Consider the following 18,322-nt stretch of genomic DNA (forward strand, 5'->3'; position numbering starts at 1 on the left):
GTCCAATTAAGGTTCCTATGGGCCAATAGCATCAATCCATGTGTAGGGAGGAGATAAATCCAAATTGTATACCCAAAAATGAGTAAATGCTCACATAAGATGAAGAGTTGAAAATGTACAAGGTTTATTAGTAAAAAACTATGAGCAATAAAATTTTGACACATATGTAAGGAAGGAGAGTTCTTTAAAGAAGGTGCATATTTCACATAAGATGAAGAGTTGAAAATGTACAAGGTTTATTAGTAAAAAACTATGAGCAATAAAATTTTGACACATATGTAAGGAAGGAGAGTTCTTTAAAGAAGGTGCATATTTCACATAAGATGAAGAGTTGAAAATGTACAAGGTTTATTAGTAAAAAACTATGAGCAATAAAATTTTGACACATATGTAAGGAAGGGGAGTTCTTTAAAGAAGGTGCATATTTCACATAAGATGAAGAGTTGAAAATGTACAAGGTTTATTAGTAAAAAAACTATGAGCAATAAAATTTTGACACATATGTAAGGAAGGGGAGTTCTTTAAAGGAGGTGCATATTTCACATGCTTGAATGAGTTTTAAACTCAAAAATAATGTGATATTTTTATCTCTCATATCTCTTGAACCAAACCAAATCAAAATGGAACCAAATCGAATCAAAAAGTAACCAAACTAGGTCCAAATCTAGTCCAAATTCAACCAAACTGACTTGAAAAATTCTAGAATCAGTTTGTTTGGTTAGGAGCTCAATTTTTCCTATAAATAGAAGCCTTCCCTTGTTGAAAAAGATAGTGTCTTATGCATTGTTACTCTACTCCACCTAAGCCAAGGACTGTGAATTCTTTAATAATGCACTAGTTTTTGATACTTCTCTCTTTCTTCAATCCCCATTGGTGGCTCCATCAACATACTAAACCAATTGATTGGTTGGGGGCCTCTACCGTGAACAAAGAATCAAGCAAATTATAAGATAAGTATAGTGAATTTTGATCTTTTCTATAATTTCTCAATGATTCTCTCTTCTCAACCCCTCAAGCTTGAGAAGCTTAATTGATATGGTTTTTGAAATGCTATTGAAGTTAATTAATTAATGATAGTAAAGAATTACATAAAATTCTATTTATATTTAGTTCTAATGGTCTTTCTCTCTCTCACTTAAGAAATGGTCATACTCATGACCCTTTTCAATCCAAATGAAGCTTTTCATAAGGCTTTTCCTTAATCCAAGATTAAGCTATGCTTGAGGCCAAATTAATGGCTTTTTTCTATGCTTTTAGTTTATGTATATCGATGATTCAATCCATTATGGATTGATGATCCAATTAGAGACCATTCTAATTATTTCCTTAATGATAAGCCTTGTCCCTTAGAAAAAATTGAGATTTATCAGTCATAGTAGCGGAGCTATGGCAAATTATTTATAGAAATTACGCATAAAATAATTTCATTCAAAGCATAAAAAGAGGACTTCCTACCATATTCTAGGAACTATCATCCTAGATTAATTAAAAGAATTTTATTATGCATGGAGATGTGGATGTTTGCATGTAGATGTAGATGTATGGATGTGAGTGTGAATGTGGAGGTGGATGTATGCATGGAGATGTGGATGTATGCATGTAGAAGTAGATGTATAGATGAGGATGTAAATGGAGATGTGGATGGATGCATGTAGATGTAGATGTATAGATGTAGATGTGAATGGAGATGTGGATGTATGCATGTAGATGTAGATGTATAGATGTAGATGTATAGATGTAGATGTGGATGTGGAGGTGGATGTATGCATGTAGATGTAGATGTGGATGTAGCTGTGGAGGTGGATGTATGCATGTAGATGTAGATGTATAGATGTGGATGTGAATGTGGAGGTGGATGTATGCATGTAGATGTAGATGTATGAAGGTGAATGTGAATGTGGATGTGGATGTATGCATAGAGATGTGGATGTATGCATGTAGATGTGAATGTACGCATATAGATGTGGATGTATGGATGTGAATGTGCATGTAGATGCGGATGTATGGATGTGGATGCATGAATGTGCATGCAGATGTGGATGTGAAAATAGATGTATGGATGTAGATATGGATGTATGGATGTGAATATATGATATGTGATGTGAAGGAATCTGAAGTGATGAGATGGAAAATGATGTGATGGGATGAGTATACATATAAATGGAATATGGAGTAAGTAATGTAGATTGATGAGGGATAATGTGGAAAAATGAAAGTTAAAATAGAAATTGTATTGTAAACTGTTTGTAAATGCTGTTTGTAAATGACTGTTTTATGTCAAGAATGCTGGGGGAGCATTTTGACCATCTTGTGATTAAGGTCGTTGAGACCTAACTGATAAAGTTGCAACTGTGCTGACGGAGAGTCAATGAAGGACGTCTCGCATAGCAAGGTCGGCCGAGGTCTTGACCAGCCTCGGTGCGATTAAAATGGTGAGCTTCCGATACGGTGGATGAGGGACCAAGGAAGCGGCCTATGAGTGAAGCGCTAGGTCACCTGCGAAGGATCCTAGAGGGTGCTGACCATACGGTGCTCGGGCTCTGGGTCGCCTAGGATACCCACGCGTGCGTCGAGGAAGATATTAGAACAAGAGTAGGAGTTGTTTTCTGAAATCGGGCATGGATCTGGTTGATTGACCTTGCTGGTCTTCAATGGATGAGTCCATGGCTCTTTATATGGATCTGTTGGTTGATCTTGCTGATCTTCAACGAGAGTCCATCTTGATAAGAGATTATATTGCAGAGTATTATGGGCTAGGGATTAGGAAACGGCCCCTGTGTGGACAGGTGGTGAGCGTCCTAGTTGCCAATGATGCCATAGATACTCTGATGAAGGAATGATGGGAAAATTAAGAATCAACTGGATAAATTGGAAGATGGTGATCAGTGATACTATGGTTTTATTAAAGGATTGTTTTAAACTGGTTGAATCTGTGAAAAGGCAATTTCATATTGGGTGTGTGAGTGGTGTGACTAGTTTTATTTTTGCATGAACATCCGGCTAGGGGGCCTTGGAACTCTTTTCCTTGGTACCCGGGACAAAACCTAACCAAATTCTTAATTGGATCCCATCACTACAGCAGTTGGCTAACCCATGGGATCGGATAGGGTTAGGCTGGACTGATGGATCCGTAAATCGAGACTCAAACTTTTGTTTTTACGATAGATAAAATAAATCCCGAATAGTAACTGTTCTATGGATAGGGCTGTGCCTCTTGAATGGGAAAAAAAGCGTTAATCCCAATGATCCAAGTGCAAGTTTCTTCCTTGATCTGACCAAGTATCTTATAGATGTAATTGGATCAGTTCGATCAGAAATGATCTTGACTACGTTAGAGTAAAAAGTTATCCTGGTGGAATCGCTCGTGCTTTCCGGTAAAGAAAGTTTTTTCGGGTTCGGTTTTGGAACAACCGACGGACTAGTCTCTTATCCGGATATCCGTGGGTGAGGCCCCGAACGTGGGACCCTTGTCCCGCGCGAGAAGTGCGACTTCCGCTGCTAGTATCTCGAATCTGTTGCTCGGTGGGAACAGGGATCTTACATGTCACTTGCTTTCAAGAGAAACAACGACTTAAATTGCGCTTTGAGTACAGTTATTTCAGCTGTTAGAATGGAGGAAAAGCACGACAAAATGGAAACAGACATCAATCAAAATATATATTCCAGAGCAGGTAGCTGTATTACACTTTTTACGTACCTTCTTCAAAGAAATTATTTTAAAATCTTTAGATGCTTTTAGATCTCAAGGAATCCTTGCATGCAGCAGCCATATAATGCGAATAGGCTAATCTTGGATATTTCAAGACAAAATACCTCGTCATTTTGCTTCCCCCAAAACAAATTCGGTTCGATAGCCAAAAGACGCAATATTCAGTTTTGAAATCCCTTACTTTTTCGTTATCGCCATCAAACACTACAAGACACTGCTGCCATACACGCATTCAATACACGCGATAAGTTACGGGCACGTGTATGGTCGTGCATGTATATGCGTAGTATCAGGCGCGTGTATATTGGCATCTAAATTTGCGTGTATTGAAGTTTCAAAAACGTGTCTACCAGGGCGTGTATATTTGCATCTAAATTCGTGTGTATACTGGTTTCAGAAACACGTGTAGCAGCACGTGTATATACACGCATTATTACACGCGATAACTTTATTAAGAAAAACTCCATTATTTTTTACAAAATTAAAAAATATTTTCTTTAAACCATCTCATAGTACATTATAGTATATATCATTTCACAATCCTACTACATGCATTTACAACAATGAAATATATTCAAAAATAAATCATGAGTTGATAATTAAAAGACAACATATACAATAGAAATATCATCAATTTAGAACGATACAGTGATGGATTGGTTAGGGTTCGATCTCATCTTCAATAAGATCCATCCTTGCCAAATGATCAACATCAATATCCATTTGATCAATTTGTAAGGCTACGATTAAATTTATTCCACTATCAATATTCTGTCCATTGATAATGGTATCGATGTCCTGATCATCCCTTATCAACATCACCATCATCCTCAATGGTAGGGTCATTCTCATGATCATGAGAAATGTCACCCTCATTCTCATTATCATGATCATCTCTTATTTCTTGATCATTGATCACATCTTCATTGGCATGTTCGACATCATCTTCATTGCGGCTTGTTACATCCTCCATATGCTCCAAATCAATGAATGTATTATACATCACTGTAACGTGGTGCAATAGGGATGACGTACCACCATTTAATGTCATGCACCATTGGCAGATAGATAACCTACTCAAATACACATACTGCAGTAATTAATTAGCATATCAAAAGTCAAGGGGTACGCGAGCTTAGATATATATGTACATGAAACACATTAGTAAAAAAATGCATACCTGCTCACATTGTTGTGGCAATACGAGCCTATCTTTCTTTGTTTGCCAAAATTTTGTAGAGTCAATAGTTACATAGCCACTTGCATGGCATTTTATCGTTGCATTAGACCTTTTTTCCACCATGTTCATTTGCCATTTGACATTCAAAACATACACAAAGAAGCGACGAAAGTCAAGCGATGAAGCCTTTAAAGATGCTCTTGTTCCATATCATCGTCGTCCATACCTTTGGGATCATCCCTAAAAAGATACCGCACCATATCATCAAACGCTTCCTCTTCCACAACTTTGTGGGGTGCAGGGCTATTGTCATCCCTTTCCCACTCATCTTTGACAATAGATCCCGAAGCTCCAGCATCATCTCGTCGACGCTTTGCGTGCTCTCGCCACGTGTAGGGCACCATGTTACGGTGTGGTACTGCATCCTGCTTCAATTAGAGTATATATATTACAACTCCATTAATTTAATTTGGATACCATGAGTCATTTGAATACTATCAATTTACATCTACTCACCTCTAAACCTATTTGATTCCATTCTCCATACATGGAAATGTGATTCAAGGTAATTCGACGCACTCGTACAATGCATCCTTGACATCGATTACACATACACTTGATCCTTTGTCCCAACCACACATCGCGATTACGACGATGACGCATTGTCTCATCCTCACCAGAACTGCTTGAGGAGGTTGATGACATCCTATGTACAAATCCTATGTACAAATCCTATGTACAAAAGAGCAAACACAAAATCATAATCAGTTTTTAATGAAAGTATAAAAATTTCTATAAATCACGTGTAACAGCGTGTATATCCTTAAAATTGCATGTATCAGCGCGTCTACATCCTTAAAATCGAGTGTATAAACGCGGCTACATCCTGCAAATCGCGTGTATAAACGTGACTGATTTATTATACACGCGAAAATACACACGCTGTTACACACGACGACCTATCTATACCTAAAAATAACCCGCCTTCTCCAAATAAACATTTTCAAACTAAGATTTCTTCTCTTTCGTCGTCGCCTCTTCCAACAGAGCACTAAACCTACATGCAAGGAGCAGACAAGGAGCACCACGGGTGAAGGAAACCAGCCAAAAAGAAGACTCACTTTTTCAGAGGTGAGTCAGTTTGTCCTTTGTCCTGTCTCCGAATACCATTCTTCTTCAAAAATTCAGAGAACTCGTTGGAGAAGTACTCTCCCCCTCCATCTAACCTTAGGCACTTTACATATTTTCCTGTTTGCTTTTCAACCAAAACTCTGAAATTCTAAAAGTGAGTGAACACCTCACTCTTCTCCTTCATGAAATATACCCACACTTTCCTTGTGTGGTCATCAATGAAAGTCACATAATACCTGCAGCCTCCCATAGATATGGTCTTCGTAGGACCCCATACATCTGAATGCACAACATCTAGTGCATTTCTGCTCACATATCTATTACCTGGAAGCACATGCTTTGTTTGCTTCCCAAATTGGCATGCTTCACATATTTTCTGCATACCTTCCACTTTAAATTTTGGCAGCCGTGTCACAATTCCTTTTGTCTGCATAGACTTCAATCTTTGTACATTTACATGTCCAATCCTTTTATGCCAAATATCTGTGTCTGCAACAATTCCTAAACCATTTGCAAACATCGCAGCACTCATTTCAGGCATGTCTACATTCAACGTAAACATTCTGCCCACTCTGTTGCCTTTTGCAACCAACCTGCACTTGTCTTTGAAATCTTCAACATAACACCCATCAGGGTTAAACCGAACCTGCAAACCCTGCTCAATCATCTGGCCAACTGAAACCAGATTCTTTGTTATGTTCGGTACATGAAGTAGATCTGCAAGGTACTTCACTTTGCCATCCTGCATAGACAATGGCACATCTCCAACGTGGGCAATTGGATAAGCAGTGTCATCCCCTGTTTCCACAAAACCTGGTCTTTCCGGGTTTTTCATCTCCTTGAACCACTCCCCATGACTTGTCATGTGGTTCAAAGCGCCTGAATCCACATACCATACATTATCTTTTTGTGCTGCATCAACATTTTCAGACATGGCATTCATGACATGCTACATAACAAACAACCTTTCATTATCCTCATTATTTCTGCTTGAGGATGCATAGTTGTTTTGCTGCACTTTCCCATTTTGCATGTCAGCCTGCTTCTTATAACATTCTGCCTGCACATGTCCAGGCTTACCACAATAATAGCATTCACGTGCATCATTATATTGCCTTTACCAATTTCCACGGCCTCTTTGACTCCCCCTGCCTCTGAATTCGCCTCTTCCACTTGCGTGTTGTTGTTGTTGTTGTTGATTCTGGGACTGTTATTGTTGCTGCTGCTGCTGACCATAATTTTGATTACCTGTTCAGCCACCTCCTTGACCGCGTCCACGGCCTCCTCTACCTCGTCCTCTTCTTGAACTCGTGTAGAAGGCCTGTTGCTCTGAACTGTTTTTGCTTTGTGAAGACTGTTGGTCTTCACCCAAGCTCTTCTCTTCGATAATCAGCATAGACACCAAATCTGTAAAGTTGGGAATGTTTTCCCGAGTCTGAATGGACGTCTTGAACGCCTTGTATTGTGGCCCGAGACCACGTAGACAGACTTCCACCTTATCATCATCATCTACTGACACACCAATAGATGCAAGGGATTCCACAATACCCTTTATCTTCAGTGCATAGTCATTCACAGACATGCTCTTTTTCACAGACATGCTCTTTTTCTCCATAGTATGAAGTTTATTCTTCAACTGCATCTTACGTGCCTTGGTATTTGTTTCATAGAGCTTTACCAAGGTGTCCCACGCCTCCTTGGGGGACTTGGCATCCTGAATGTGCCCAATCATGGTGTCCTGTATACTAATGGAGAGCCAATACATAACCTTCTTGGCTCCTTGGTTCCAGTCTTTAAACTCGTTCACATCTGCAGTAGTCGGATTTATATCCGGTATCTCCGGTGCCTCTTCATGCTCACCTTCTCTGTAGTCCCAATAGCCTTTTTCCATCAGGAAATTTGTCAACCTGAACCTCCAAGCATGGAAGTTATTCTTATCCAGCTTCTCAGCCACAATCTGCGTTATGCCATCATTAGACATCTTGCCAAACACACAATTTTACCAGAAATTGCACTCTGGTTTTTCCTGCACAAATGCTGTATTTTCTGTAGCGGTACTGTAGTACTCTCAAATGTCACAACCAGTGACTTCAATGTGCATACATACACCCAATGGCAACTGTAGACCTCTTTGCAGCACCCACAGTGTCTGCACAGTCAATATGTCTTCGTGCAGTTCTTAAAACAGAGTTCTGCAGAGAATCGATGACTTACCCACAGTGCTTGAAATCACCTGCTTTCTGAAAAACGGAGGTCCAGACGCGCCCGAAACGCATTTTCAGGCCAAAAATCTCAATAGGACTATATAGTTTCCCTATAGCTTTACTCCCACGAAGAAAGCTCTCCTCAATCAGAGACCGTTTGCCGGTGCCTCCCGTAGAGCTCCCGACAAGGGTGTAGTCACCAACACAATAGGGAAGAGTAGTTGAAGCTCTTACCCTCGTACCGCTTCCTGTGGTTCTCTTGCTTGCAGCTCAGTCCTTAGCACGAACCAGGCTCTGATACCATGAAAAGATGTAGGGGGGAAGAGAGCTTGAGCTCTTGCAAGCACACACACACACTCACAAAACCCTAATAGAGAACACACCAGGTGAGAGGCTGAAAATCTTCTTCTTCTCTACTCAACACTCAACAACCCATATACAAGATAAGAGTACACAATAATATGAAAGGTACCAAATACATACACGGGTTCTCTATAGTGTGAACCCGACTAAATGAGCTGGCGCTATAACTATGCCAGTCTCTAGAATGGCTGTCACACAGCCTGTCATCCCACTGGCCGCATATCTCCCATGATCTCACCAACCATGCCAGTGGTGTAAGTGTGGGACCTATCCCCCAGGCGGGTCATCAATGGCCACCGCCTCACTAGACGAGCTCGATATCTCAACAAATCAGATACCAGGCGTGCATAAGAGCCCTACTCAAGAAGGCTTCGCAGGGAAATCGCCAGACTCTACCCCGGAGCAACCGCCAAAAAGCTGATGGAGCAGCGCAGGGACACTCTTATTCAGGTAAACCACTGGTGATTCTTCCTGCTAGCCAGGTGAGGAAAATTGAAAAGGACTTAGAGACCCGATCTCTTTTAGGTCTGATTGCGGGCCCTCGGCCCCCAATGGAGTTGTTGAAATCCTGGGTCAAACAACAGTGGGGTAGTAGGGGCTATATTGTAGAAGCCATTCAGGCTCTTCCTAAAAACCACTACCTTTTCATGTTTAAGACTCCTGAAATGGCTTTTGAGGTTCTAAGCATGGGACACTGGGTCATTCGTACCTCCCCCCTATGCTTGTTCAAGTGGAGTAAGGACTTCAGTCCTGAGAAGTCTGCTAGTGAAAACTACCCAGTATGGGTTGAACTCCCTAACCTGCCCCTTCATTTTCATCACCTCAGGCCTATTGGAGAGCAGCTGGGTAAAGTCCTGGGTGGCAAGCCCCAAAGAGACTTCAATCCTTCTTGGCATCCTCAAATGCTAATAGAGTTGAACCTTTCTAAACCCCTGCCACATTCGATTATCATTGCTACAAATGATGGTGAGACCTGTGAACAACCTTTAGTTTACAAATACCTTCCCAACGCCTGCTTCCATTGTGGGATGGCAGGCCATTTTGTCAGAGAGTGTCCTGTAAAATTCCCCCCAGCTCAGCCGAAACAACAGCAAGCTCAAGCCCCTATCGATCCCCAGGCCAAGTCTAATGAGAATCGCCAGCCTACTCCTCCTTCCACTGGACAAGAAGGGTGAGACATCTAAGAATAACAAAGCAAGAGGTAAGAACCCTAACCGCTTTGCTCTTTTGGCAGACCTACCAGAGTGGGTGGATTCAGAGGACTCAGATGACCCAGGATCTGCATCGGACAGGGAAGAAATTGTAGCCACTCCTCCTGATAAGCTGAAAGAGAGTAATGAGAAGGGAAACTCTCTATAGCTGGTTATTAGGGATAACTCCATTAATCTTAACCAAGCCTCCCAACCCCCCTTGCAGGAAGTGAATCCCAACCTATCTATAGCTCCAATGGAAATCCAAAAGGACAATAAACGCTCCCATTCGGCAGTGGCTAGAACCCCTTCCAAAGATCACCAGGGTAAAGGAAAGAAAAAGGTTAACCGATGAGAGTGCTGTCTTGGAATGTTAAGGGGATTACTGACCCCTTTAAAACCAAAAAATTAAACAGGTGGATCAAGGAGAATCCTGTAGATGTTTGTGCTTTGCAGGAAATAAAGGTGGTTGGTGATGAGCTCCAAAGGAGGAAATTCATCCAGATTTTATCTCGATCCATTCAACACATGAGAGGGGCTCTGGTGGCACTGCCATAGGCCTAAAAAGGGAGCTAGCCTCATGTTTACACCTAGCCATCACTTCCCAGTTTTGGTGTGCCATCCCCCTGCCTCCCCCTTTCAATTGCACTCTTGTCTCAGTGTATGCAGGAGGTTGCTCTGTTAATAGGGCAAAAATTTGGGAAGAACTGACTGCAACTCGAGGACCCCTTATCTTGCTGGGAGATTTCAACATGGTTGAATCTCTGGATGATAGATTTCTCAGGCGCAGGGACAGGTCTTACAGGGTCAGGAGAAGACTAACTAGGAAGCTTGCAAAGATTACCATGACCTATGGGATGCTGGAATTAAAGGAGAGTTTACCTGGCAGAATTACAGCAGAGATGTTCTTGCAAGAAAGGCAAGACTCGATAGGTGCTATATCTCTCTTCAAGTAGCCAATCAATTCAACAGGGTGAAATCTAAACCAAAGTATACCTCCTGCATTTCTGACCATTACCCCTTACTAACTGTCTTGGATGATAAAGCTAGTAAGATCAGAAACAATTGGTTTCACACTGACCTAGATCTGTTCACTAGACCTGAAGTTAGGAAAGAGGTTGCAGACATATGGTCAAACTCTTTTGGCCAGAAAGGTTCTCCTACAAAGTGTTGGAATTCAGCTGTTAGGAAAACGCAGCAGTTTCTCATCCTTACTAGAAAGTCTGTGACTAGAATGAGAAAGGAAAAGAAAGAGCAAATCTACTCAGAATTGTGCAGGCTGGAGTCTAGCCATTCTACTTTTTTGGATATTCAAAATCAGATTCTGGTCCTTAGAATTCAGCTAAGGGTGGAAGAAGAGTTGGCCCTCCAGCACTCAACTCTCTTTTTTAAAAAGTGGTGGGCTAGGAAAGTAGTTAGGCCCTCAAAGGAGATGTTCAAACTCCTGAGGAAGAACAATGTCAAGGAACTCATGCCAAGATTGTTGACTGAAAATGGTCCAGCTGAATCAGACACCCACAATTTGAAGTTTGTGAAAAAACACTTTGAAGCTCTCTTCAGCCCAAAAGAAGAAGTTACAGCAGAAGAAGTAAGAGCCAATAGGAATCTAATCTGGGAGGTTAGGAATAAAGTCATCATAGATGAGGCTGTTCCGCTGATTGATTCTCCGATTAGTCAGGCTGACCTGTATGTAGCTATTGAACAGTTGAAGCCCAATAAAACCCCCGGCTTGGATGGACTACCTGCTGAATTTTTCCAGGTCTATAAAGAGGAGTTAACTCCCTACCTGCTGAAAGTGTGGGAAGAATCTGTGAAGTACAAGGCACTTCCTAACCTTATAAACATAGGAGTTATTAAGCTGATTCATAAAAGAGGTCCAAAGGATGAGTTGGGAAACTGGAGGCCACTTACTATGCTGAACACTTGCTACAAGATTTTTGCCAAAGCTGTTGCCAACAGAATTTCCAGCCACCTCTCCAAGTGGATTAGTGAAGAGCAAAAAGGGTTCATTAAAGGGAGGAGGATTCTTCAAGCAGTAATTGTACTTTGGGAAGGGATTGAACATGCTGAGGAGACTGAACAAGACTTTGTGTTTGTCAAAGTGGATTATGACAAAGTTTATGATAGACTGGAATGTTCCTTCATTTTGGAAAGCCTTTCCCACATGGGATTTGGGGAGAACTTGGTGGGTTTTGTCCAGACCTTGCTGGGAAATGCACATGCTAAAGTTGTTATCAATGGCATGCTTTCTGAAGCCTTCAGTTTGAATAGGTCAGTCAGGCAAGGATGCCCCCTAGCCCCACTGCTATTTGCCATAGTAGGAGATGGCTTTAATTGCTTAATCAAAGGGTGTATGGAAAGACAATTGATAAAGGGAATCAACCTCCCCAACTCCTCTAAACAGCTTTGCCTATCTCAGTTTGCTGATGACACAAATGCTCTGTTGAAAAACGAAGAAAGCTCCTTGAAGAACTTTTGGAAGGCATTGGGTATTTTTTGCTCTGCCTCAGGCTCCAAGATCAACCACCATAAAACTGGAGTCAGGTCCTTCATCTCCCCTATTCATGAATGGATGGCAAGTCAGGGATGCACTATTATTCCAGAAGGACAGCCCTTTAGGCTACTAGGCATCCCTATGGGCTTTGGCATTACTATGAAGCAGAGATGGGAATGGGTGCTGGAGAGATTTGAAGGAAAGCTGAACAGATGGCTGGGATATCAGGCCAATATTGCAGTTAGAGTGTTTGTGCTCAACCACTTCATCTCTGCCTACCTTCTATTCTTTCTCAGCTGTTGGAGACCCCCAGATTGCCATTTGAAAGAAGTTGTCAAGATATGTAGGAATTTTTTGTGGTCTGGAGATCCTAACAAGAAGGGTGCTAAGGTGAAATGGAAAATCTGCATCCTCCCTAAGAATAAAGGTGGCCTAGGAGTTAGAGATTTAAGAGGGTGGGCAGACAAACTTGCTATCAAAGTTATAATTAGAGCGTTGGACCAGCCCTTTGCTGACTGGGCTTTCCTTCTGTTTAGGAAGCTGAATCAGTTTTATCTCAAAGAACACAAACAGTGGGCCAATCTCCCTTGGGTTACCATCTTTTTTGGCCCAGCTGAAGTCACTCCTGTGGGGTCCCTCCTTCTCAAGTTCCTCTGGCAAGCTTGGAATAGATGGAGACATTTGCTTCAGTTCAGAAATGATAATAGAAAGGATCAAACCATCAGAAAAGAAGAATCCATCTGGTGGTCCAAGCCACCTATTCCTCTGCTTCCCCCACCCCAGGTTAGAACAGCCAGAAGAGTTCATGAGAAAGGTATTAGGACCTGGTCTGATCTATGGGATGTGAACAACAACAGGTGGTATTCTTCTGAACAGTTACTCATTTCTATTCCCTTCCAACCTTGGGAAATTCAGCTGATAGCTAACAAAATATCTATGTTCCCTAAAAAATTGTATTGGATATTTGAGACTGATAGCTCTCCATCCTTCAGAGATGTAATATGGAAAAGAGGCACTTCCCTTAAAAACCCTCCCTCATGCTCAAGAGAGTTGGTCCCTCCTTTACATGTCACATTAAACAGGAGATGGCACTTAGCACTGGACAGACAACAATGGGCTTTTAAGTTCCAGAGCATCTGGCAGAGTAACATTCAGCCCAAACACTCAGTTTTGCTGTGGCTTTTGCTCCACAAAGCTGTATGGAGGACTGGTTCCAAAAGCAGGGAAGTGGGTCAGAGTGATGGATTATGTACAAGATGTAAACAGTCAGTTGAGGATATTCCCCATCTTTTCCTCAATTGCCCAACTAACTCCCCAATTTTAGCCCCTTTGTTCAGGACATTAGGATTTCCCTCCTCTTGGAAACAACTGATATTAGGAGACTCAGTGTCTTTGATTTCTGAATATTGGAACAAGTGTAGGGCAGAATTTCTCTGGGTCATATGGTCCTTCAGAAATAATGTTCTATTTACTACTGCTTTTCAGGCTCTCAGCTTGAAAGCCCTCTTTTCTGGATGTGTAGTGCAGGATTCTACTCTCAAGATGGACATGGTAAGAATTTACAGGCGGCGCGTTGGGGTGATTAAAGATGTAGTGAAGTTTTACAGTGAACAAGACAGTGACTCCCATCAGGCATTGGAAGAGGATGGAACAATGAACATCACACACGAATGGTTACAGGAGCTTTCTGATGACATACATGACCTGGCAAGGAGATTTGAAAAAGCTCATGAATTTGTGGCTAAGCTACAGGCGGAAATTGACAATTTGTAAATCATTATGTTAGCCTGGTCAGTGTGGCAACACTTCTGTGTAAAAGGTCCTGATGTATATGGCTACCCACCCCTAGCTTACTTCTTTTGTTTGAAGAGTCCTGATGTATATGAATACTCACCTAGCTTATCACCTTTTCCTTGGGTGATCTGATGTATTTTTTGGCTTTCTAATTAATTCACTGCGTATTTGGTTTTTTTTTTATATAAAAAATCTACGGTTTTACTCCCCGTGGCTAAGAGCACTGTCATGCATAGGGGTAGCAAGCGCAAAGATTGAGTTTAATTAGGAGAGAGGTAGGGGCAAATATATTCACTTTAATTAACCCCATCCCACCTAGGGCTTAAAGAAGGGTTGGGGAAAAAGATAAATTCAATTTCTTTCTTTTTTTTTGGGAGAAAGATATTTATAATATTAGCATGGAGAAACTGTACAAAAGGTATCAAAAATACCATGGGGGGCCAAAGACTATGAGCTAGAGACTATTCCAACTCATTTACATTGCAATTTCGCAGCTTACATAACATGTCATGTCGATCATCTTCCCACACACAAATGAGGATAGGCTCCAAGACACGTGATACCCAAGCTGCATGCATGCAATCATCATAGCTTTAGTGGTGCATCCTTTAGGGGGTCAGCCTTTCCAACACATACTTGCTAGCAGTCCACACCTTGACCATTGGTCTGGTCCCCTGGGGGTTCTCAGTGAAGGCCACAAATGTTTCATTACGGTGCTTTTCATTGAGGTACCATCTTTTGGTCTTTGGCCCAAATTTGAGAGGCCTAGCCTCTTTACATCATATCCTAATCAATCTTGTATGCACCCAAATATTAGACAACCTAGTATGTACAAGGGCCTGCTGATCAGCAGATCAACTCATCCTAGTTTGCAGAGAGTATATTGCCTGAAAAATATTAGCATCATTTAGCTTGCTAGAATAGTATATAGACTAACACAAACAAGTACATTTATACATCAATTCAACCACATTTAGACCAGTATTCCCCCCCTTTCTGAAACACAATACTATTTCTAGATACCCATATTTCCCATAAGCAGCCATATCTAATAATATTAAAAACCAAGTTAGTGACATCTTCAACCTAGAACCCAATCCCCCTATAGTGACCCTAAACACCTAAGGACTTGGCTAACTATTTTCCAATTCTAACCCAAGAGTCCCAGATATAGTAGGGCGATCCAAGAAAGCATGCCTTCCATCTTCCAGAGTTGATCTGCACCTGGGGTAGCAGCCTAAAGTGAAGCTCCTTTGAAGGATTTTAGACCCAATGGGAAGGGCCATAAAGCAAAGTCTCCATAAAAAGACATGAAATTTCAAGGGAATGTTTGACTCTAAATGAGTTTCCACCTCTTACTTCAAGTTCCTGCTCTCTAGTTTACTTTCCACGCTCTATTGCTGCCGAATTCAGTGTTGAGCTTAGTTTTCCTCAATTCTAAGTAAAGGACCTTAGTCGTCCCTTTATCCAGCTTTATACAAACCATTGAACCACATCCAGTCTTTTAATCAGTCATCAAAAAAAGCAGTAGACACCCATTCTTTCTGTGCTTTTGCCCCCATCATCTGCCTAGCTAGATGCCTTTCTCCCATCATCTCTCTAGCCAGATGCCTTTCTCTAGATAGTAGGACAAAGACTTGTGATGACTAGCTGATCCAACTCTTTTCAACCTGCCGCCAGAGACCAGTCCCAATACTTAGCTAGTCTTCTTAGTCCGCTATTGTTCAGTTTCTTTGCAAGAGCAATATCTAGAAGAGCTAGAGGAAGGTTAAAGTTATGGGACCACCAGATCCCTAGGCTAAGACAAGAATTTCAAGTACCTCTGCCCAGGGTAGCCATCCCAATAGGACAAGTTCAACACTTCCTTCCATTTGCCACTTAAAAAGGTACAAAAAGGGGATTTTGCGATCTTGAGGGGAGCAGAAGAGAATAGTTTGTTTCTCCAGTTAAGTCTCAACCAGCTACTTTTCTGAAGGACAAAAGAGTCTTCCACCACATCTTTGAACATTCTACACCATATTTCCTCCTGAAGTAGACATTTGGGGAGAAGAAGGGCTATCTAGTAGGTACTCTGCATGTATAATAGTTCTCCAGCCACACGAATGGCCATCTGTTTGATATAGCATAGATATTTCCTTGATTGCAGAATCAAAAGCATTCTCTTAATACAACTTTCAAGGCATACAAATTTAATAACACACCAGAAATTACAGAAGGACTTGGTAATTTAGAGTAACATAAATGAGCAAGACTCACAATCTCAATTCAGGGTGTGTGCCTAGTATGGAATTCATAGTCCAAACAATCTTCTTATCTACCTCCAAACACACAAGGCTCCAATGATTGCTGAAACATTAAAAACCAAAGTTAAAAACAAGACATTAAATCAATCAAAATTTTAAATAATATCAAAAAATATGTATATTTACCTTGATTCATATGGGAAAATAATCGTGTTGACTTCCTTGAAGTTGTAGTAGAGGTAAACCATCTTCTTATGTTATCCGGTGGAGTAATTTTGATCCTTAGCAGAGGAGAATTGAGAATAAAAACTTCAATCTGGGACTCTGCACTAGGATCTTACACTTTACCAAACTGCCAAAATAAAAAAATAAACATTAACACCAAAAATTATCAAACTTGAAGCAAACAAATACATTAGACTCAGATGAAGAAGAACTTACTTTAGACAAACATACAAAATAGAGTTAGATATATGATCTCTCTCTTGCTTCAGTATATTTAGGTCCACCAAGTCGAGACTAAGTTGTCTCTCCCCATCGTCCAGGGCTACAAAGACATATATACCATTCTGAAATTTTAACAATTCATGTAAATTAACAATATCTAATTCTGTAGTTTCCTCCTGGTACAACTTGTCCCTTGAAAGCTCAACCTCTGTAGGCTTCTCCATGGCCATTGCATTCTCCTGCTTCAGTGCTTCTTGGCACCTGCTATAACCTGCAAGGCCTCCTGTTCAGCCCTGGCTCTTTTATTAACTTCATGTGTAACCTCTGTGATCGTTATGTCATCGCTCTGCTTCCTAACAGGGGGTATTATAATATCTCTCATTTTACAAATCAATTATTTCGGCGGTAGGAAACAGAAGCTTCTCAAATCTCCATCTAACTCTCTTCAGAGTCTCCGAATCTTTAACCATGATGGTGATTCTGTGTGCATGTGCAGCAACTATACACATATCATTGAAATATTCTAGAATAAAATCTTCAGTTGCCTCCTAAAGACAAAGCAAGCCTGTTCTCTTCCACCTCATCTGAAGAGACCATTGATGACAAACTGATCTCACTAACCTCTAGAAAGGAGCCTTAGGAATATAGAGCTCAATACATTCTTAAGCTTTCCTAATCTCCCTTAAAATAGTTAATCTACTACACCTAGCCTGTTTCAAAATATGCATAGGCTTTCCCTTTCTCCTCGGTTTAGCAGCAGCTTTTGTACCAACATCTGGACCCTTGCCCTGCCTATGGGCAGTTCTCTTAGTCCTCGGCATATAAAAAACTGCACATTTCAAAACATATCCATAAGCATATACATATACATATACATATACATATACATATACATATATCTCAATACACACACACATCCATATATACGCTTTACATTTCTATATAAACGCAGGTACAAGCATATGAGCAATTGGTCATGATAGCCTAAAGACGCGATATCTTATTTGCAAACCTCTTAGATTTTCATATTTGCATCAAATGGCTACGAAGGTGCAAGCATGAAAATATATGTATATAAAAATATATATATATATATATATATGTATGTATGTATATAAATAGATATGTATATATACGTACATATATATATATATATATGTACGTATATATACTTATGCTTGCGCCTTCGTAGCCATTTGACGACGCGAATATGAAAATCTAAGAGGTTTGCAAATGGGATATCACGTCTTTCGACTGTTACGATCAAATTCTCGTGTGTGTGTGGGTGTGTGTCTCTATATAAACATACACAACTATACTCGCAAGTAGAATCATATAGAAATCTGGTGTATATAGCCGAAAGGCGCGATATTCACCTTGAGTAGCTACTAATTTAGGATCTTTTAATTTCGACTATTCGCTTAGAGTAGCTAGAATATATGCATCTAGTAGCCATTTAATGCGAATAAGAAAAAATAAGAAAATTGGAAACGAGATATCGTGCCTTTCGACTGTCATAAATAGATACGTATATATATATATATATGTGTGTGTGTGTGTGTGTGTA

The 18,322-nt window shown here is 40.7% G+C and overlaps 1 pseudogene; it reads left to right on the forward strand.

The window, feature by feature from the left end:
• Window positions 1-9,234: 9,234 nt before the first annotated feature.
• On the forward strand, window positions 9,235-10,603 carry LOC147626709 (uncharacterized; annotated as a pseudogene).
• Window positions 10,604-18,322: the final 7,719 nt, after the last annotated feature.

The sequence above is a fragment of the Cibotium barometz genome, chromosome 22 (assembly GCF_041138505.1).
Source record: "Cibotium barometz isolate CiBa-2024 chromosome 22, ASM4113850v1, whole genome shotgun sequence".
NCBI lineage: Eukaryota > Viridiplantae > Streptophyta > Polypodiopsida > Cyatheales > Cibotiaceae > Cibotium > Cibotium barometz.